The sequence below is a fragment of the Scyliorhinus torazame genome, chromosome 18 (assembly GCF_047496885.1).
Source record: "Scyliorhinus torazame isolate Kashiwa2021f chromosome 18, sScyTor2.1, whole genome shotgun sequence".
In the NCBI taxonomy this organism is placed as follows: Eukaryota; Metazoa; Chordata; class Chondrichthyes; order Carcharhiniformes; family Scyliorhinidae; genus Scyliorhinus; species Scyliorhinus torazame.
This window is the reverse complement of record NC_092724.1, coordinates 155,677,868-155,696,628: the sequence shown is the minus strand read 5'-3', so window position 1 is coordinate 155,696,628 and position 18,761 is coordinate 155,677,868. Positions and strand designations below refer to the sequence as shown.

Sequence of the window (18,761 nt, the reverse complement as noted above, 5' to 3'; positions counted from 1 at the left end):
TGACCCAAGCTGGGAATCGAACCTGGGACCCTGGAGCTGTGAAGCAATTGTGCTAACCACTATGCTACCGTGCTGCCCAAAATAGGGTGACAGTGTGGACTTAGGTAGGGTGCTCTTTCTACGGGCCGGTGCAGACTCGATGGGCCGAATGGCCTCTTTCTGCATGGTAAATTCTCATGATTCTGTGACTGTTGGTCAAGATGACCTTTCCACTTCCCACCGTGCCCTGTTTTCATCATATATTGTTTATACATGATCAAACCTTAGAATGGGAAGTTAAGCTCAGACAAGGTTGAGTTGGAATTGAGATGAGTCATTAGTCTGGTTTTGTAAGGGCCAGTCTGATGAATTTCAAACCATGGAAGGAATAATGAGTAATAAATGAATAACAAGCAGAAAGTAAGGAAAACAAAAGTTCAAAAGTTCAGGTGGCTTTTAGGCATTGCATACACTGCTGAAAAGTCTGTGGTGATTTTACTAAATCACACTCTTCCTGGAGCACAATTAGAAACTTCCCCCATGCAACCCAATTCCAGATAAATGCTTCAAGCAGAAAGCATCCATCCAGCAATGCTGTTTCTAAGTTATATTTTTGCTGTATTTCCTCTCATTCATTTTCTTAATAAAAAGTGCAGGATGGTTACAGCATAGAAGGAGGCCACTTTTCCCATTGGGTCACTGCTGGCTCCTTGCAAGAGCCATTCATTGAGTGCCCCTCCCCTACCTTTTCCCTGTAGCCCTGCAATGTTTTCCTCTTTAGATAATGATCCAATTCTATTTTGAAAGCCATGATTGAATCTGCCTCAACCAGACTGGCAGGCAGTATATTCCAGGTCCAGCTACTCGCTGTGTAAAAGAGTAAGTAAAAAACAGTTCTAATGCTATTTGACAGGGGTGCCAATGTTACATTGATCGAGAGGATACAGGGACGTCAGCACAGGTGAACAGGCATTCCACTCCACATTCATCTCAACTTTTGTTTGGTCAGGAGCACTAAGCCTAGTTACCGCAGACAATTTTGGTGGTGTTGCAGATTTGTATTTTTAAAAAGTGCAGAGCATTATTTTGGACTCCAAACGTTATGTTCAGAATTTGGGAAAGTTAACAGTGAATTTGAGATGAAAACAAAATAACAGACAAGTAATAAGATTAGCAGGCATCTAGAGGAACAATGAGATGCGATTTGCATAATAACAATATTAGCAGGCATCCAGAGATATTGAGGTGCGAATGGCCATATCAGAAACATTGTTTACCAGAGATCAATGGGGCTACACAAATGATAAACTTCTAACAGCAAGGGATTTGAGAGAGGTAGACAGCAGAAGCCACAGAGGGGAATTTCAAAGAGACTGCCAGCATCCTCATTGGGAAAAGACTAGTTTTCCATCCAAAAGTCAGACAGGGCAATTACACCTGTGATCCGAGAGAGATGTTTTCCTAGGCTTGGTTACCTAAGCGATATTGTGTGCATAACAATTATTTGGATGATGTGGAGATGCCGGCGTTGGACTGGAGTGAGCACAGTAAGAAGTCTTACAACACCAGCTTAAAGTCCAACAGGTTTGTTTCAAACACTAGCTTTTGGAGCACTTCTCCTTCCTCAGGTGAAACAGCTGGGGCTCTCGCCGGGGCTTTGAGACTGTAGCCATCTGGGATGGCCAACTTCCAGAATACAAAATGGATGCTCGCAAAGAATATAGGGAACTGTGGACAATGCTAGAAAACAAGCAGGCACGGAGCCTGAATGTATATTTGGGAAACAGCTCCCAGACGGAATTGAAACTGTGGGTCGATTAGCATATTGATGGCCCATCTCCGGGAAACAAAGGAATGACACTCAGGTAACCGATACTATTGCAGACATCCCGGCGCCAGTTCCCCACTGAGAGGCACAAACAAAGCAAAGGCCAACGGCCACCTGAGACACGCCCAGCCATCAGGGCACCCACCCCTTTATTGGTCAAGATCAATAACAGTGATTGAGAAGCGGCCCAATTAATTGGGACCAAGTTTAAGGCCCACCTAAAAGCGCGCAAAGCCACTCCAAGCATAAGAAGGAACCACCACGAGAGAATTGCTCTCTTGGACTTGGCTCTCAAAGCAGAGCGACCCATCCACCAGCTGCACCAGAAGCAAATAAGTTCAAGGTCAACGCTCGCTACCAGACGGACGCCCTTAGCTCTTCTCCTGTATATCTTCGAACCCAATAGCCTCAGATCCGAACAACGGCCATTCTCTGACTAAGTGGGCACCCAAAGTTAAGTATAGGCGTTAGCGTTAGAGTTTAGTTTGTGCATGAGTAGATCTTACTGTGTGTGTAAATAAACTAACTAACTGGTGTTTTGGCTCTTTAATCAGTATTCAGGTTTAAACCTTGTGGCGGTATCGAGAGATACCAGGCGACTCTAAAGTAAACATAATTAGGATTAAGGAAACAGAGCAACAAGACACTCTCGCCGGGGCTTTGAGACACTGTCGCCGGGGCTTTGAGACACTGTCGCCGGGGCTTTGAGACACTGTCGCCGGGGCTTTGGGACACTGTCGCCGGGGCTTTGAGACACTGTCGCCGGGGCTTTGAGACACTGTCGCCGGGGCTTTGAGACACTGTCCCCGGGGCTTTGAGACACTGTCGCCGGGGCTGAGACACTGTCGCCGGGGCTTTGAGACACTGTCGCCGGGGCTGAGACACTGTCGCCGGGGCTTTGAGGACACTGTCGCCGGGGCTGAGACACTGTCGCCGGGGCTTTGAGACACTGTCGCCGGGGCTTTGAGACACATGTCGCCGGGGCTTTGAGACACTGTTCCCCGGGGCTTTGAGACACTGTCGCCGGGGCTGAGACACTGTCGCCGGGGCTTTGAGACACTGTCGCCGGGGCTGAGACACTGTCGCCGGGGCTTTGAGACACTGTCGCCGGGGCTGAGACACTGTCTCCGGGGCTTTGAGACACTGTCGCGGGGCTTTGAGACACTGTTCCTGGGCTTTGAGACACTGTCCCCGGGGCTTGAGACACTGTTGCCGGGGCTTTGAGACACTGTCGCCGGGGCTTTGAGACACTGTCGCCGGGGCTTTGAGACACTGTCCCCGGGGCTTTGAGACACTGTTCCTGGGCTTTGAGACACTGTCCCCGGGGCTTTGAGACACTGTCGCCGGGGCTTTGAGACACTGTTCCTGGGGCTTTGAGACACTGTCCCCGGGGCTTTGAGACACTGTCCCCGGGGCTTTGAGACACTGTCCCCGGGGCTTTGAGACACTGTCGCCGGGGCTTTGAGACACTGTCGCCGGGGCTTTGAGACACTGTCGCCGGGGCTTTGAGACACTGTCCCCGGGGCTTTGAGACACTGTTCCTGGGCTTTGAGACACTGTCGCCGGGGCTTTGAGACACTGTCGCCGTGGCTTTGAGACACTGTCGCCGGGGCTTTGAGACACTGTCCCCGGGGCTTTGAGATACTGTTCCTGGGGCTTTGAGACACTGTCGCCGGGGCTTTGAGACACTGTCCCTGGGGCTTTGAGACACTGTTCCTGGGGCTTTGAGACACTGTCCCCGGGGCTTTGAGACCACTGTCGCCGGGGCTTTGAGACACTGTCGCCGGGGCTTTGAGACACTGTCGCCGTGGCTTTGGGACACTGTCGCCGGGGCTTTGAGACACTGTTCCTGGGGCTTTGAGACACTGTCCCCGGGGCTTTGAGACACTCTCGCCGGTGCTTTGAGACACTGTCGCCGGGGCTTTGAGACACTGTCGCCGGGGCTTTGAGACACTGTCGCCGGGGCTTTGAGACACTGTCGCCGGGGCTTTGAGACACTGTCGCCGTGGCTTTGGGACACTGTCGCCGGGGCTTTGGGACACCTCTCTCCGGGGCTTTGAGACACTGTCGCCGGGGCTTTGAGACACTGTCGCCGGGGCTTTGGGACACTGTTCGCCGGGGCTTTGAGACCACTGTCCCCGGGGCTTTGAGACACTGTCCCCGGGGCTTTGAGACACTGTCGCCGGGGCTTTGAGACACTGTCGCCGGGGCTTTGAGACACTGTCGCCGGGGCTGAGACACTGTCGCCGGGGCTTTGAGACACTGTCGCCGGGGCTTTGGGACACTCTCGCCGGGGCTTTGAGACACTGTCGCCGGGGCTTTGAGACACCTCCCGCCGGGGCTTTGAGACACTGTCGCCGGTGCTTTGAGACACTGTTCCCGGGGCTTTGAGACACTGTCGCCGGGGCTTTGAGACACTGTCGCCGGGGCTTTGAGACACTGTCGCCGGGGCTTTGAGACACTGTCGCCGGGGCTTTGAGACACTGTCGCCGGGGCTTTGAGACACTGTCGCCGGGGCTTTGAGACACTGTCGCCGGGGCTTTGAGACACTGTCGCCGGGGCTTTAGACACTGTCGCCGGGGCTTTGAGACACTGTCGCCGGGGCTTTGGAGACACTCCCGCCGGGGCTTTGAGACACTGTCGCCGGTGCTTTGAGACACTGTTCCCGGGGCTTTGAGACACTGTCGCCGGGGCTTTGAGACACTGTCGCCGGGGCTTTGAGACACTGTCGCCGGGGCTTTGAGACACTGTCGCCGGGGCTTTGAGACACTGTCGCCGGGGCTTTGAGACACTGTCGCCGGGGCTTTGAGACACTGTCGCCGGGGCTTTGAGACACTGTCGCCCGGGGCTTTGAGACACTGTCGCCGGGGCTTTGAGACACTGTCCCCGGGCTGAGACACTGTCGCCGGGGCTTTGAGACACTGTCGCCGGGGCTTTGAGACACTGTTCCTGGGGCTGAGACACTGTCGCCGGGGCTTTGAGACACTGTCCCCGGGGCTTTGAGACACTGTCGCCGGGGCTTTGAGACACTGTCGCCGGGGCTTTGAGACACTGCCGCCGGGGCTTTGAGACACTGTCGCCGGGGCTTTGAGACACTGTCCCCCGGGGCTTTGAGACACTGTTCCCGGGGCTTTGAGACACTGTCGCCGGGGCTGAGACACTGTCCCCGGGGCTTTGAGACACTGTCGCCGGGGCTTTGAGGACACTGTCGCCGGGGCTTTGAGACACTGTCGCCGGGCTTTGAGACACTGTCGCCGGGGCTTTGAGACACTGTCGCCCAGGGCTTTGAGTCACTGTCGCCGGGGCTTTGAGACACTGTCGCCGGGCTTTGAGACACTGTCGCCGGGGCTTTGAGACACTGTCGCCGGGGCTTTGAGACACTGTCGCCAGGGCTTTGAGACACTGTTGCAGGGGCTTTGAGACACTGTCCCCGGGGCTGAGACACTGTCGCCGGGGCTTTGAGACACTCTCGCCGGGGCTTTGAGACACTGTCGCCGGGGCTTTGAGACACTGTCGCCGGGGCTTTGAGACACTGTCGCCGGGGCTTTAAGACACTGTCGCCGGGGCTTTGAGACACTCTCGCCGGAGCTTTGAGACACTGTCGCCGGGGCTTTGAGACACTCCCGCCGGGGCTTTGAGACACTGTCGCCGGGGCTTGAGACACTCTCGCCGGGGCTTTGAGACACTGTCGCCGGGGCTTTGAGACACTGTCCCCGGGGCTGAGACACTGTCGCCGGGGCTTTGAGACACTGTCGCCGGGGCTTTGAGACACTGTCCCCGGGGCTTTGAGACACTGTCGCCGGGGCTTTGAGACACTGTCCCCGGGGCTGAGACACTGTCGCCGGGGCTTTGAGACACTGTCGCCGGGGCTTTGAGACACTGTCGCCGGGGCTGAGACACTGTCGCCGGGGCTTTGAGACACTGTCGCCGGGGCTTTGGGACACTCTCTCCGGGGCTGAGACACTGTTGCGGGGCTTTGAGACACTGTCCCCGGGGCTTTGAGACACTGTCCCCGGGGCTTTGAGACACTCCCGCCGGGGCTTTGAGACAACTGTCGCCGGGGCTTTGAGACACTGTCGCCGGGGCTTTGAGACACTGTCGCCGGGGGCTTTGAGACACTGTCCCCGGGGCTGAGACACTGTCGCCGGGGCTTTGAGACACTGTCGCCGGGGCTTTGAGACACTGCCCCCGGGGCTTTGAGACACTGTTCCCGGGGCTTTGAGACACTGTCGCCGGGGCTTTGAGACACTGTTCCGGGCTTTGAGACACTGTCGCCGGGGCGGGTGGCTTGAGACACTGTCGCCGGGGCTTTGAGACACTGTCGCCGGGGCTGAGACACTGTCGCCGGGGCTTTGAGACACTGTCGCCGGGGCTTTGAGACACTGTTCCCGGGGCTTTGAGACACTGTCGCCGGGGCTGAGACACTGTCGCCGGGGCTTTGAGACACTGTCGCCGGGGCTTTGAGACACTGTCGCCGGGCTTTGAGACTCTCTCGCCGGGGCTTTGAGACACTGTCGCCGGGGCTTTGAGACACTGTCGCCGGGGCTTTGAGACACTGTCGCCGGGGCTTTGAGACTCTCTCGCCGGGGCTTTGAGACACTGTCGCCGGGGCTTTGAGACACTGTCGCCGGGGCTTTGAGACACTGTCGCCGGGGCTTTGAGACACTGTCCCCGGGGCTTTGAGACACTGTGGCCGGGGCTTTGAGACACTGTCGCCGGGGCTTTGAGACACTGTCGCCGGGGCTTTGAGACACTGTCCCCGGGCTTTGAGATACTGTCGCCGGGCTTTGAGACACTGTCGCCGGGGCTGAGACACTGTCGCCGGGGCTTTGAGACACTGTCGCCGGGGCTTTGGGACACTCTCTCCGGGGCTGAGACACTGTTGCCGGGGCTTTGAGACACTGTCCCCGGGGCTTTGAGACACTGTCCCCCGGGGCTTTGAGACACTCCCGCCGGGGCTTTGAGACACTGTCGCCGGGGCTTTGAGACACTGTCGCCGGGGCTTTGAGACACTGTCGCCGGGCTTTGAGACACTGTCCCCGGGGCTGAGACACTGTCGCCGGGGCTTTGAGACACTGTCGCCGGGGCTTTGAGACACTGTCCCCCGGGCTTTGAGACACTGTTCCCGGGGCTTTGAGACACTGTCGCCGGGGCTTTGAGACACTGTTCCCGGGGCTTTGAGACACTGTCGCCGGGGCTTTGAGACACTGTCGCCGGGGCTTTGAGACACTGTCGCCGGGGCTGAGACACTGTCGCCCGGGGCTTTGAGACACTGTCGCCGGGGCTTTGAGACACTGTTCCCGGGGCTTTGAGACACTGTCGCCGGGGCTGAGACACTGTCGCCGGGGCTTTGAGACACTGTCGCCGGGGCTTTGAGACACTGTCGCCGGGGCTTTGAGACTCTCTCGCCGGGGCTTTGAGACACTGTCGCCGGGGCTTTGAGACACTGTCGCCGGGGCTTTGAGACACTGTCGCCGGGGCTTTGAGACTCTCTCGCCGGGGCTTTGAGACACTGTCGCCGGGGCTTTGAGACACTGTCGCCGGGGCTTTGAGACACTGTCGCCGGGGCTTTGAGACACTGTCGCCGGGGCTTTGAGACACTGTCCCCGGGGCTTTGAGACACTGTGGCCGGGGCTTTGAGACACTGTCGCCGGGGCTTTGAGACACTGTCGCCGGGGCTTTGAGACACTGTCCCCGGGGCTTTGAGATACTGTCGCCGGGGCTTTGAGACACTGTCGCCGGGGCTTTGAGACACTGTCGCCGGGGCTTTGAGACACTGTCGTCGGGGCTTTGAGACACTGCCGCCGGGGCTTTGAGACACTGTCGCCGGGGCTTTGAGACACTGTCGCCGGGGGCTGAGACACTGTCGCCGGGGCTTTGAGACACTGTCGCCGGGGCTTTGAGACACTGTCGCCAGGGCTTTGAGACACTGTCCCCGGGGCTTTGAGACACTGTCGCCGGGGCTTTGAGGCACTGTCGCCGGGGCTTTGAGACACTGTCGCCGGGGCTTTGAGACACTGTCGCCGGGGCTTTGAGACACTGTCGCCGGGGCTTTGAGACACTGTCGCCAGGGCTTTGAGACACTGTCGCCGGGGCTTTGAGACACTGTCGCCGGGGCTTTGAGACACTGTCGCCGGGGCTTTGAGACACTGTCCCCGGGGCTTTGAGACACTGTCGCCGGGGCTTTGAGACACTGTCGCCGGGGCTTTGAGACACTGTCGCCGGGGCTTTGGGACACTGTCGCCGGGGCTTTGAGACACTGTCGCCGGGGCTTTGAGACACAGTCGCCGGGGCTGAGACACTGTCGCCGGGGCTTTGGGACACTCTCGCCGGGGCTTTGAGACACTGTCGCCAGGGCTTTGAGACACTGTCGCCAGGGCTTTGAGACACTGTCGCCAGGGCTTTGAGACACTGTCGCCAGGGCTTTGAGACACTGTCGCCAGGGCTTTGAGACACTGTCGCCGGGGCTTTGGGACACTCTCGCCGGGGCTTTGAGACACTGTCGCCAGGGCTTTGAGACACTGTCGCCAGGGCTTTGAGACACTGTCGCCGGGGCTTTGAGACACTGTCGCCGGGGCTGAGACACTGTCGCCGGGGCTTTGAGACACTGTCGCCAGGGCTTTGAGACACTGTCGCCAGGGCTTTGAGACACTGTCGCCGGGGCTTTGAGACACTGTCGCCGGGGCTTTGAGACACTGTCGCCGGGGCTTTGAGACACTGTCGCCGGGGCTTTGAGACACTGTCGCCTGGGCTTTGAGACACTGTCGCCAGGGCTTTGAGACACTCCCGCCAGGGCTTTGGGACACTGTCGCCGGGGCTTTGAGACACTGTCGCCGGGGCTGAGACACTGTCGCCGGGGCTTTGAGACACTCTCGCCGGGGCTTTGAGACACTGTCGCCAGGGCTTTGAGACACTGTCGCCAGGGCTTTGAGACACTGTCGCCGGGGCTTTGAGACACTGTCGCCGGGGCTTTGGGACACTGTCCCCGGGGCTTTGAGACACTGTCGCCGGGGCTGAGACACTGTCCCCGGGGCTTTGAGACACTGTCGCCGGGGCTTTGAGACACTGTCGCCGGGGCTTTGAGACACTGTCCCCGGGGCTTTGAGACACTGTTCCTGGGGCTTTGAGACACTGTCGCCGGGGCTGAGACACTGTCCCCGTTGCTTTGAGACACTGTTGCCGGGGCTTTGAGACACTCCCGCCGGGGCTTTGAGACACTGTCGCCGGGGCTTTGAGACACTGTCGCCGGGTCTTTGAGACATTGTCGCCGGGGCTTTGAGACACTGTCGCCGGGGCTTTGAGACATTCCCGCCGGGGCTTGGAGACACTGTCGCCGGGGCTTTGAGACAGTGTCGCCGGGGCTTTGAGACACTGTCGCCGGGGCTTTGAGACATTCCTGCCGGGGCTTTGAGACACTGTCGCTGGGGCTTTGAGACATTCCCGCCGGGGCTTTGAGACACTGTCGCTGGGGCTTTGAGACATTCCCGCCGGGGCTTTGAGACACTGTCCCCGGGGCTTTGGTACACTGTCGCCGGTAACATCAGTGGGGTTCTCAATACGTCAAGTGTCCGCAGTTGCTGCCAGACCGGTTGAGCTTTCCCTACACATTTTGTATTCATTTCAGATTTCGAGCATCCCGCAGTATTTTGCTGTTATTTTGGTGAGCCAGCCCCACATTGGCACTGCACTGCACACCCCCACATTGGCACTGCCCTGCACACCCCCACATTGGCACTGCCTGCACACCCCCACATTGGCACTGCACTGCAGTGGCCTCCAAGGTGTCTGGTGTCCTTGCCCCCAAGCGGCCTGCAGTGCGGGCGGGTGGCCGCTGGGGGCGTGCGGGCCGTCCCGGAAGTGACGCGCTGACGGGCCCAGCCCTGCCAGAGAGTCGGGCGGAGCCGCTCATTCTGAGGCTCGGCGGAGACGGAGAGCAGCGGAGAGAGCAGAGAGGCAGCCGTCAACCCGGTAAGGGGGCGGGGGATTGGGGCCTTCCCTCAGCCCCTCCAATGCCCGGGGAGCGCGCGGGGGCCGTGCCCCCACCCCGGGAGCGCGCTGGGGCCGTGCCCCCACCCCGGGAGCGCGCTGGGGCCGTGCCCCCACCCCGGGAGCGCGCTGGGGCGTGCCCCCACCCCGGGAGCGCGCTGGGGCCGTGCCCCCACCCCGGGAGCGCGCTGGGGTCGTGCCCCCACCCCGGGAGCGCGCTGGGGTCGTGCCCCCACCCCGGGAGCGCGCGGGGGTCTGTGCACCCCCCCGGGAGCGCGCGGGGGCCGTGCACCCCCCCGGGAGCGCGCGGGGGTCGTGCACCCCCCCCGGGAGCGCGCGGGGGTAGTGCACCCCCCGGGAGCGCGCGGGGGTCGTGCATCCCCCCCGGGGAGCGCGCGGGGGTCGTGCCCCCCCCCCGGGGAGCGCGCGGGGGTCGTGCCCCCCCCGGGAGCGGCGCGGGGGTCGTGCCCCCCCCCACCGGGAGCGCGCGGGGGTCGTCGTCCCCCGGGAGCGCGCGGGGTCGTGCCCCCCCGGAGCGCGCGGGGGTCGTGCCCCCCGGGAGCGCGCGGGGGGTCGTGCCCCCCCGGGAGCGCGCGGGGGTCGTGCCCCCCCCACCCGGGAGCGCGCGGGGGTCGTGCCCCCCCCCCCCCCGGGAGCGCGCGACGGTCGAGCTCCCTCAGTCTGAGCTGCGGCTGAATTAAAACGGGGACTGTGGGGAGGGAGAGGAATTATCCCCTTGGAGCTGAACTGGATATGGGCGGGGGGCGGTGCTGAGGGAGTCGCTGCGTTGGGGAGGGTCTGTGTGGGGGGGCTGTTGGTGGGGTGAGGGGGTCGTTGGTGGGGTGAGGGGGGGGGTCGTTGGTGGGGTGAGGGGGGGGGTCGTTGGTGGGGTGAGGGGGGGGGTCGTTGGTGGGGTGAGGGGGGGGGTCGTTGGTGGGGTGAGGGGGGGGTCGTTGGTGGGGTGAGGGGGGGTCGTTGGTGGGGTGAGGGGGGGGTCGTTGGTGGGGTGAGGGGGGGGTCGTTGGTGGGGTGAGGGGTCGTTGGTGGTGAGGGGGGTCGTTGGTGGTGGGGGGGGTCGTTGGTGGGTGGGGGGGGGGTCGTTGGTGTGTTGGGGGGTCGTTGGCGTGTGAGGGGGGGGGTCGTTGGTGTGTGTGGGGGGGTGGTGTTGTGTGTGTGGGGGGGTTGTTGGTGTGGGGGGGGGGTTTGTTTCTGTGTGTGTGTGTGGGGGGGGGGGGGGTGTTGTTGGTGGGAGGGGGGTTGCTGGTGATTGTTGGCCCAAGCAGGAACATGGCGAGGTCACTTCCTGGTTTGCAGTTTTTGAATTCAATGTGATGATTGCTGATCGGTAAATAACCGGAATCTGCACCAACCCGCCGGGGAGCTGCTGTTGGATTAAACACCAGACTTCAAATTAATTGATAAAAATAATGCCCGGGCTCTCAGTCAGTGTGAGTAAGGGAAAGCTCCTTGTGTATTTCTCATCGGCCACATTTCCTCCCCCTTCTCTCAGCCTTTCTTACGGTGAAGGCGGTGTCTTGGCGCCCGGAAATGTTCACTGTGAATACCGGCGATCGGCTGCCCCTTTCAAATTAATTTTCTTTCCGTGTTTGTGAACGGGAGCTGGGGAGTTACCATTGCCGGAGCTCTCATCGGCTCAGTCAACACAAGAGTCTCTCACTGTTGCACAACCCCCTCTGTATGGGGTAGTATGTTGGCAATCGAGCTCGTGTGTTACTGGCTGGGGGAAGCAGGCTGCAGCCGCCGCCTCGGGCAGTCGGCCATATTGTTCATGAAGCTTCTCTGCTGTAAGCATTTGCAAATAAGGTTTAGTTATAATGTCCTGGCAGGCATGATGGATCCTGGGATCAAAGCAAGCAGCACGATCTGCAATCTGATACCTGAGAATCATTGGTTACAGCACAGCCATTGTTTCTAGGCCCCACTTCCCTGCCTTTTCCTGCGGTTATGCAAATTATTTTTCCCTTTTAGATAATGTACATTTTTTTGTTTTTCCTCTAGATAACCCGCACAAAGCTTTGCCAGCTAGGTACCCCTATTACAATGTAGTGATTCCCATATTTTAGATCTTAATTCCATTTGTCCTCTCTGTCCTGTTTCTGGTGGTTATCGAGGAGGCTCCAAGCTGACCGAATAAGTTTATGGGATGCAGAAAGAGGACACCCTGTGCTTGGGCTGACTTTGTCAAAAGCTGTATCAAATTAATTCCTGCCAATTTATATTTTCTCCAATGGCCCTGCATAACTTTACCAATCTTTGCCTTCAAAGATGCTGCTTTTCTTCTGGAAAAGCAAGCCAGACTCTGCCAATTCTAAAATTTGCCTTAATATGCCTCCCCTCATTTCGAGAACACTCTTATTGTTCCCTTGCCGATGATTCCCTGGCCAGAGGAAACATGTTGTCAGATCTTGAGTTCAGTGCAACCTTGCAGTGGTAGTGGTGTGGGGGAAGTGAGCAACTGACAGGAAGTATTGTACGATGTGGCATGCTTTTAATACATATAAGTTGCAAGCTCATGGCATATTTATGCAATTTCAGTCTTGGGAAGCAGTGGCACACAATTATTGGTACACTTGGGGATAATGTTTTATTAGCTCTGAATATTGTGTATATTTTAACAAATTTAAATGACAAAATGTGAACAATTTACCTTATACCACTGATTGTAAATTGGATGGATGTAACCAGGAAATGGGGGCAATAATGTAACTTGGTGATATTAGAAATATTTGGGCCACAAAAACATTTGGTGTGTTCACCTTATTGTTTGAGGAGTCCAAGCTGTGTTGCGATGAATAGTTTCAAACAAATCTAATGAACCAGCTCTAAATGACTGCTAAATTAACAGCTTTGTGAAGAGCACACGTATAAAACCTTAATATTCTTTAAATTTGTCTTTCGCTTGCTGTATGGAAATGCATAACTTTACACTTTAATCAAAACAATCTTAGGGCTTTAACCTAGAAGAAATGGCCCCTAATCTGTCCTTTAAACAGTCATCCACCTTGTTGAAGTGTTGGCAGGAATGATCTGTCATAGCAGTCTACTCTTTTGAAAACAAAGTGGAAGTAGGATCTTCAGTTGTTTGAAGTTCTGATCCAATTTATTTCTGTTGTACAATGTCCCTGACGGTTTCCGTTTTTCTAACTGGACAGGCAGATAGATGACACTTCTTGAACTGGCTGTTGAGAACTTTGTAGACTCTTTTGCTCCCAGTAGGGATATGCCCAGAATCTGCACTATTTCCTCCTCTCACAAATTTGCATTGTTGAGATTGGAAATATATTTTAATCATAATTACCATCAGAGCTATATTTTTGGAAACCAAGCTAAAAATGCGGACTAACTATAAGGGCTAATGTTTATCCCTCATTAATGTATTTTCCATGAAATCATACATGCCACATTTACCGTATACCAAACCCCGATCATATACTTGACTTAATCTTTGTTGTATATAATCCATATTTTCATGATTTTTATAAATATATCAGTATCCAATGCAGATAGATGCAGACAATTGACACAGTGGTTAGCACTGCTGCCTCACAGCTCCCGGGTCCCGGGTTCAATTCCGGCCTCGGGTGACTGCGGAGTCTGCACTTTTTCCCCATGTCTGCGTGGGTTTCCTCCGGGTGCTCCGGTTTCCTTCCACAGTCCAAAGATGTACAGGTTAGGTGGATTGGCCATGATAAATTGCCCCTTACTGTCCAAAAGGTTAGGTGAGGTTACGGTGTAGGGTGCTCTTTCCAAGGGCCGGTGCAGACTCGATGGGTTGAATGGCCTCTTCTGCACTGTAAATTCTATGATTACAAATGGTCCTTGATAGATCTATGGTACCTCCCAAATAATCTCTGCCTCTTTTGACCACTATAGAAGGCAAGGCTCTAATTTAAGATTGTTTTGCAGGTGAAGCTATATAATCGTTCATTTGACCAAAATTTTGAAGCATTGTATAATAATGAATTGCGGAATAATTGTTATGTAATGGAGCACACCGGGCAGCACGGTAGCATAGTGGTTAGCACTGCAGCCTCACAGCGCCGAGGTCCCAGGTTTGATCCCGGCTCTGGGTCACTGTCTATGTGGAGTTTACACAGTTCCCTCTGTTTGCGTGTGTTTCGCCCCCACAACACAAAAGATGTGCAGGGTAGGTGGATTGGCCACGCTAAATTGCCCCTGAAGTAGAAAAAAAAGAAATGGGTATTCTAAATTTTTTTAAAAATGTAATGGTGCACAGATTACACTTGAGTTGTAATCTGTGTCTCGAGAGTGACAAGTTGTGAACCGAATTGGGCTTGTATAGGCTTCAAAAGCACATTGCAGCAAATGAGACAATTTCAGGATGATACAGGTGACTATATTCTGTTACAATGGTTCCAAGGCAGTTAATTTACATTCTATTATTGATTCATTAGCCAGCAACTCTGTTAAAACTAGTGGATGAACACTTGCTAAAATAGCACACAAAGGAATATTGTTTGAATGTAATGATTTGTTGCTGTCACTAGCAATTTCTGGGTTTGAAACAAAATAATGAAGAACAATTGAAACAGATGTTAATTGTTAATTTCCAATAGTCATTGAGGTTTACTGTTTAGTTCTCGTATGATGCAGTAAACATTTCATATAAAGCAGTATACATAATGTGTATTTCTCAAAAATCCGTTCCAGGATGTTGTAAAAGTCCCGAGATATGGGTTTCAACATTTTCTGGTATCACTTGCATCCAATTAATTCCTGAGAAAATAAAGTGATCTGAATGTCCTGTATAGTATACTTACACGACTAAAATTGCCACTGTAACATTCATTGATTGCTAACCGTTGCACAGATCTGTAATTTTGGTTCGCAATACTATGTTACAATATGTTACTATGGGGCAGTGACGTTTTAGCAGACATGCTTCAGAAACCAAGTGTTCTGACTGTATCACGTAGAAACTTTCATGTTAACATTTCAGCTGCTGTCTTTGTTAGTATTTTACGATGCACCGACAGAACACAGCAATGTGCATACATATACCAAGGTCCTATTTGAGCAGGAGCCAGGTGAACTGGAAGGCTGAGGCAATAAAATCAATGTTTAAATTGTGTACAGCATTTTAGTTGGGTACACAGTCAACATCAAAGTCAGAAAAATGTTTATTGTAGCAGTACCAACTTGAGACAATTACTGTGGGATACTAAAGTTGTGGTGTTTTTTTTTAAATAAATATTTTATTGAAAATTTTTGGTCAACCAACACAGTACATTGTGCATCCTTTACACAATATTATAACAACACAAATAACAATGACCTATTTTATAAACAAAAAATGAATAAATAATAAATAACAAAAATGAAAACTAGCCCTAATTGGCAACTGCCTTGTCACAAGTAACACTCTCCAAAAATATAATTTAACAGTCCAATATATAATTATCTGTAGCAACGACCTATACATATTATACAGTATATATTAACAACCCTGAGAGTCCTTCTGCCCCCCCCCCCCCCCCCCCCCCACCCGATCCTGGGCTGCTGCTGCTGCCTTCTTTTTTCCATTCCGTCTATCTTTCTGCGAGGTATTCGACGAACGGTTGCCACCGCCTGGTGAACCCTTGAGCCGACCCCCTTAGGACGAACTTACTACTTTTGAAAGCACCTTTGTCACCCCCATCCAAAACCCCTGTAGTGCCGGGCATGACCAAAACATATGGGTATGATTCGCTGGGCTTCTCGAGCACCTCGCACACCTATCCTCCACCCCAAAAAATTTACTGAGCCGTGCTCCAGTCATATGCGCCCTGTGTAATACCTTAAACTGAATCAGGCTTAGCCTGGCACACGAGGACGACGGGTTTACCCTGCTTAGGGCATCTGCCCACAGCCCCTCCTCGATCTCCTCCCCCAGCTCTTCTTCCCATTTCCCTTTTAGTTCATCTACCATAGTCTCCCCTTCGTCCCTCATTTCCCTATATATATCTGACACCTTGCCATCCCCCACCCATGTCTTTGAGATCACTCTGTCCTGCACCTCTTGTGTCGGGAGCTGCGGGAATTCCCTCACCTGTTGCCTCGCAAAAGCCCTCAGTTGCATATACCTGAATGCATTCCCTTGGGGCAACCCATATTTCTCGGTCAGCGCTCCCAGACTCGCGAACTTCCCACCCACAAACAGATCTTTCAGTTGCGTTATTCCTGCTCATTGCCACATTCCATATCCCCCATCCATTCCCCCCGGGGCAAACCTATGATTGTTTCTTATCGGGGACCCCCCCAAGGCTCCAGTCTTTCCCCTATGCCATCTCCACTGTCCCCAAATCTTCAGTGTAGCCACCACCACCGGGCTTGTGGTGTAGTTCCTCGGTGAGAACGGCAATGGGGCTGTCACCATAGCCTGTAGGCTAGTCCCCCTACAGGACGCCCTCTCTAATCTCTTCCACGCCGCTCCCTCCTCCTCTCCCATCCACTTACTCACCATTGAAATATTAGCGGCCAATAATACTCACTTAGGCTCGGTAGTGCCAGCCCCCCCCTATCCCTGCTACGCTGTAAGAATCCCTTCCTCACTCTCGGGGTCTTCCCGGCCCACACAAAACCCATGATGCTCTTTTCAATCCTTTTAAAAAAGCCTTCGTGATCACCACCGGGAGGCACTGAAACACAAAGAGGAATCTCGGGAGGACCACCATCTTAACCGCCTGCACCCTCCCTGCCAGTGACAGGGATACAATATCCCATCTCTTGAAATCCTCCTCCATCTGTTCCACCAACCGCGTTAAATTTAACCTATGCAATGTGCCCCAATTCTTAGCTATCTGGATCCCCAGGTAACGAAAGTCCCTTGTTACCTTCCTCAACGGTAGGTCCTCTATTTCTCTACTCTGCTCCCATGGATGCACCACAAACAACTCACTTTTCCCCATGTTCAATTTATACCCTGAAAAATCCCCAAACTCCCCAAGTATCCGCATTATTTCTGGCATCCCCTCCGCCGGGTCTGCCACGTATAGTAGCAAATCGTCCGCATACAAAGATACCCGGTGTTCTTCTCCTCCCCTAAGTACTCCCCTCCACTTCTTGGAACCCCTCAACGCTATCGCCAGGGGCTCAATCGCCAGTGCAAATAATAATGGGGACAGAGGGCATCCCTGCCTTGTCCCTCTATGGAGCCGAAAATATGCAGATCCCCGTCCATTCGTGACCACGCTCGCCACTGGGGCCCTATACAACAGCTGCACCCTTCTAACATACCCCTCTCCAAAACCAAATCTCCTCAACACCTCCCACAAATAATCCCACTCCACTCTATCAAATGCTTTCTCGGCATCCATTGCCACTACTATCTCCGTTTCTCCCTCTGGTGGGGCCATCATCATTACCCCTAACAACCTCCGTATATTCGTGTTCAGCTGTCTCCCCTTCACAAACCCAGTTTGGTCCTCGTGGACCACCCCCAGGGCACATTCCTCTATTCTCATTGCCATTACCTTGGCCAGGATCTTGGCATCTACATTTAGGAGGGAAATAGGTCTATAGGACCCGCATTGTAGCGGGTCCTTTTCCTTCTTTAAGAGAAGCGATATCGTTGCTTCAGACATAGTCGGGGGCAGTTGTCCCCTTTCCTTTGCCTCATTAAAGGTCCTCGTCAGTACCGGGGCGAGCAAGTCCACATATTTTCTATAGAATTCGACTGGGAATCCATCCGGTCCCGGGGCCTTTCCCGCCTGCATGCTCCTAATTCCTTTCACCACTTCTTCTACCTCGATCTGTGCTCCCAGTCCCACCCTTTCCTGCTCTTCCACCTTGGGAAATTCCAGCCGATCCAAGAAGCCCATCATTCTCTCCCTCCCATCCGGGGGTTGAGCTTCATATAATTTTTTATAAAATGTCTTGAACACTCCATTCACTCTCTCCACTCCCCGCTCCATCTCTCCTTCCTCATCCCTCACTCCCCCTATTTCCCTCGCTGCTCCCCTTTTCCTCAATTGGTGTGCCAGCAACCTGCTTGCCTTCTCCCCATATTCGTACTGTACACCCTGTGCCTTCCTCCATTGTGCCTCTGCAGTGCCCGTAGTCAGCAAGTCAAATTCTACATGTAGCCTTTGCCTTTCCCTGTACAGTCCCTCCTCCGGTGCTTCCGCATATTGTCTGTCCACCCTCAAAAGTTCTTGCAGCAATCGCTCCCGTTCCTTACTCTCCTGCTTCCCTTTATGTGCCCTTATTGATATCAGCTCCCCTCTAACCACCGCCTTCAACGCCTCCCAGACCACTCCCACCTGGACCTCCCCATTATCATTGAGTTCCAAGTACTTGTCAATGCACCCCCTCACCCTTAGACACACCCCGTCATCTGCCATTAGTCCCATGTCCATTCTCCAGGGTGGGCGCCCTCCTGTTTCCTCCCCTATCTCCAAGTCCACCCAGTGTGGAGCGTGATCCGAAATGGCTATAGCCGTATACTCCGTTCCCCTCCCCTTCGGGATCAACGCCCTTCCCAGCACAAAAAAGTCTATTCGCGAGTAGACTTTATGGACATAGGAGAAAAACGAGAACTCCTTACTCCTAGGTCTGCTAAATCTCCACGGGTCTACACCTCCCATCTGCTCCATAAAATCTTTAAGTACCTTGGCTGCTGCCGGCCTCCTTCCAGTCCTGGACTTCGACCTATCCAGCCCTGGTTCCAACACCGTATTAAAATCTCCCCCCATTATCAGCTTTCCCATTTCTAGGTCCGGAATGCGTCCTAGCATCCGCCTCATAAAATTTGCATCATCCCAGTTCGGGGCATATACGTTTACCAAAACCACCATCTCCCCCTGTAGTTTGCCACTCACCATCACGTATCTGCCCCCGTTATCCGCCACTATAGTCTTTGCCTCGAACATTACCCGCTTCCCCACTAATATAGCCACCCCCCTGTTTTTCGCATCTAGCCCCGAATGGAACACCTGCCCCACCCATC

General features: G+C 54.6%; 1 protein-coding gene across 1 annotated transcript in view; it reads left to right on the top strand.

The window, feature by feature from the left end:
• Window positions 1-9,655: 9,655 nt before the first annotated feature.
• Window positions 9,656-18,761, top strand: part of arhgdia (Rho GDP dissociation inhibitor (GDI) alpha) — a 61,437-nt gene continuing 52,331 nt past the window's right edge. The window contains exon 1 of the mRNA XM_072483678.1: window positions 9,656-9,775. The gene's annotated coding sequence lies outside the window, so the exon portion shown is untranslated. The remainder of the gene's footprint in view (window positions 9,776-18,761) is intronic.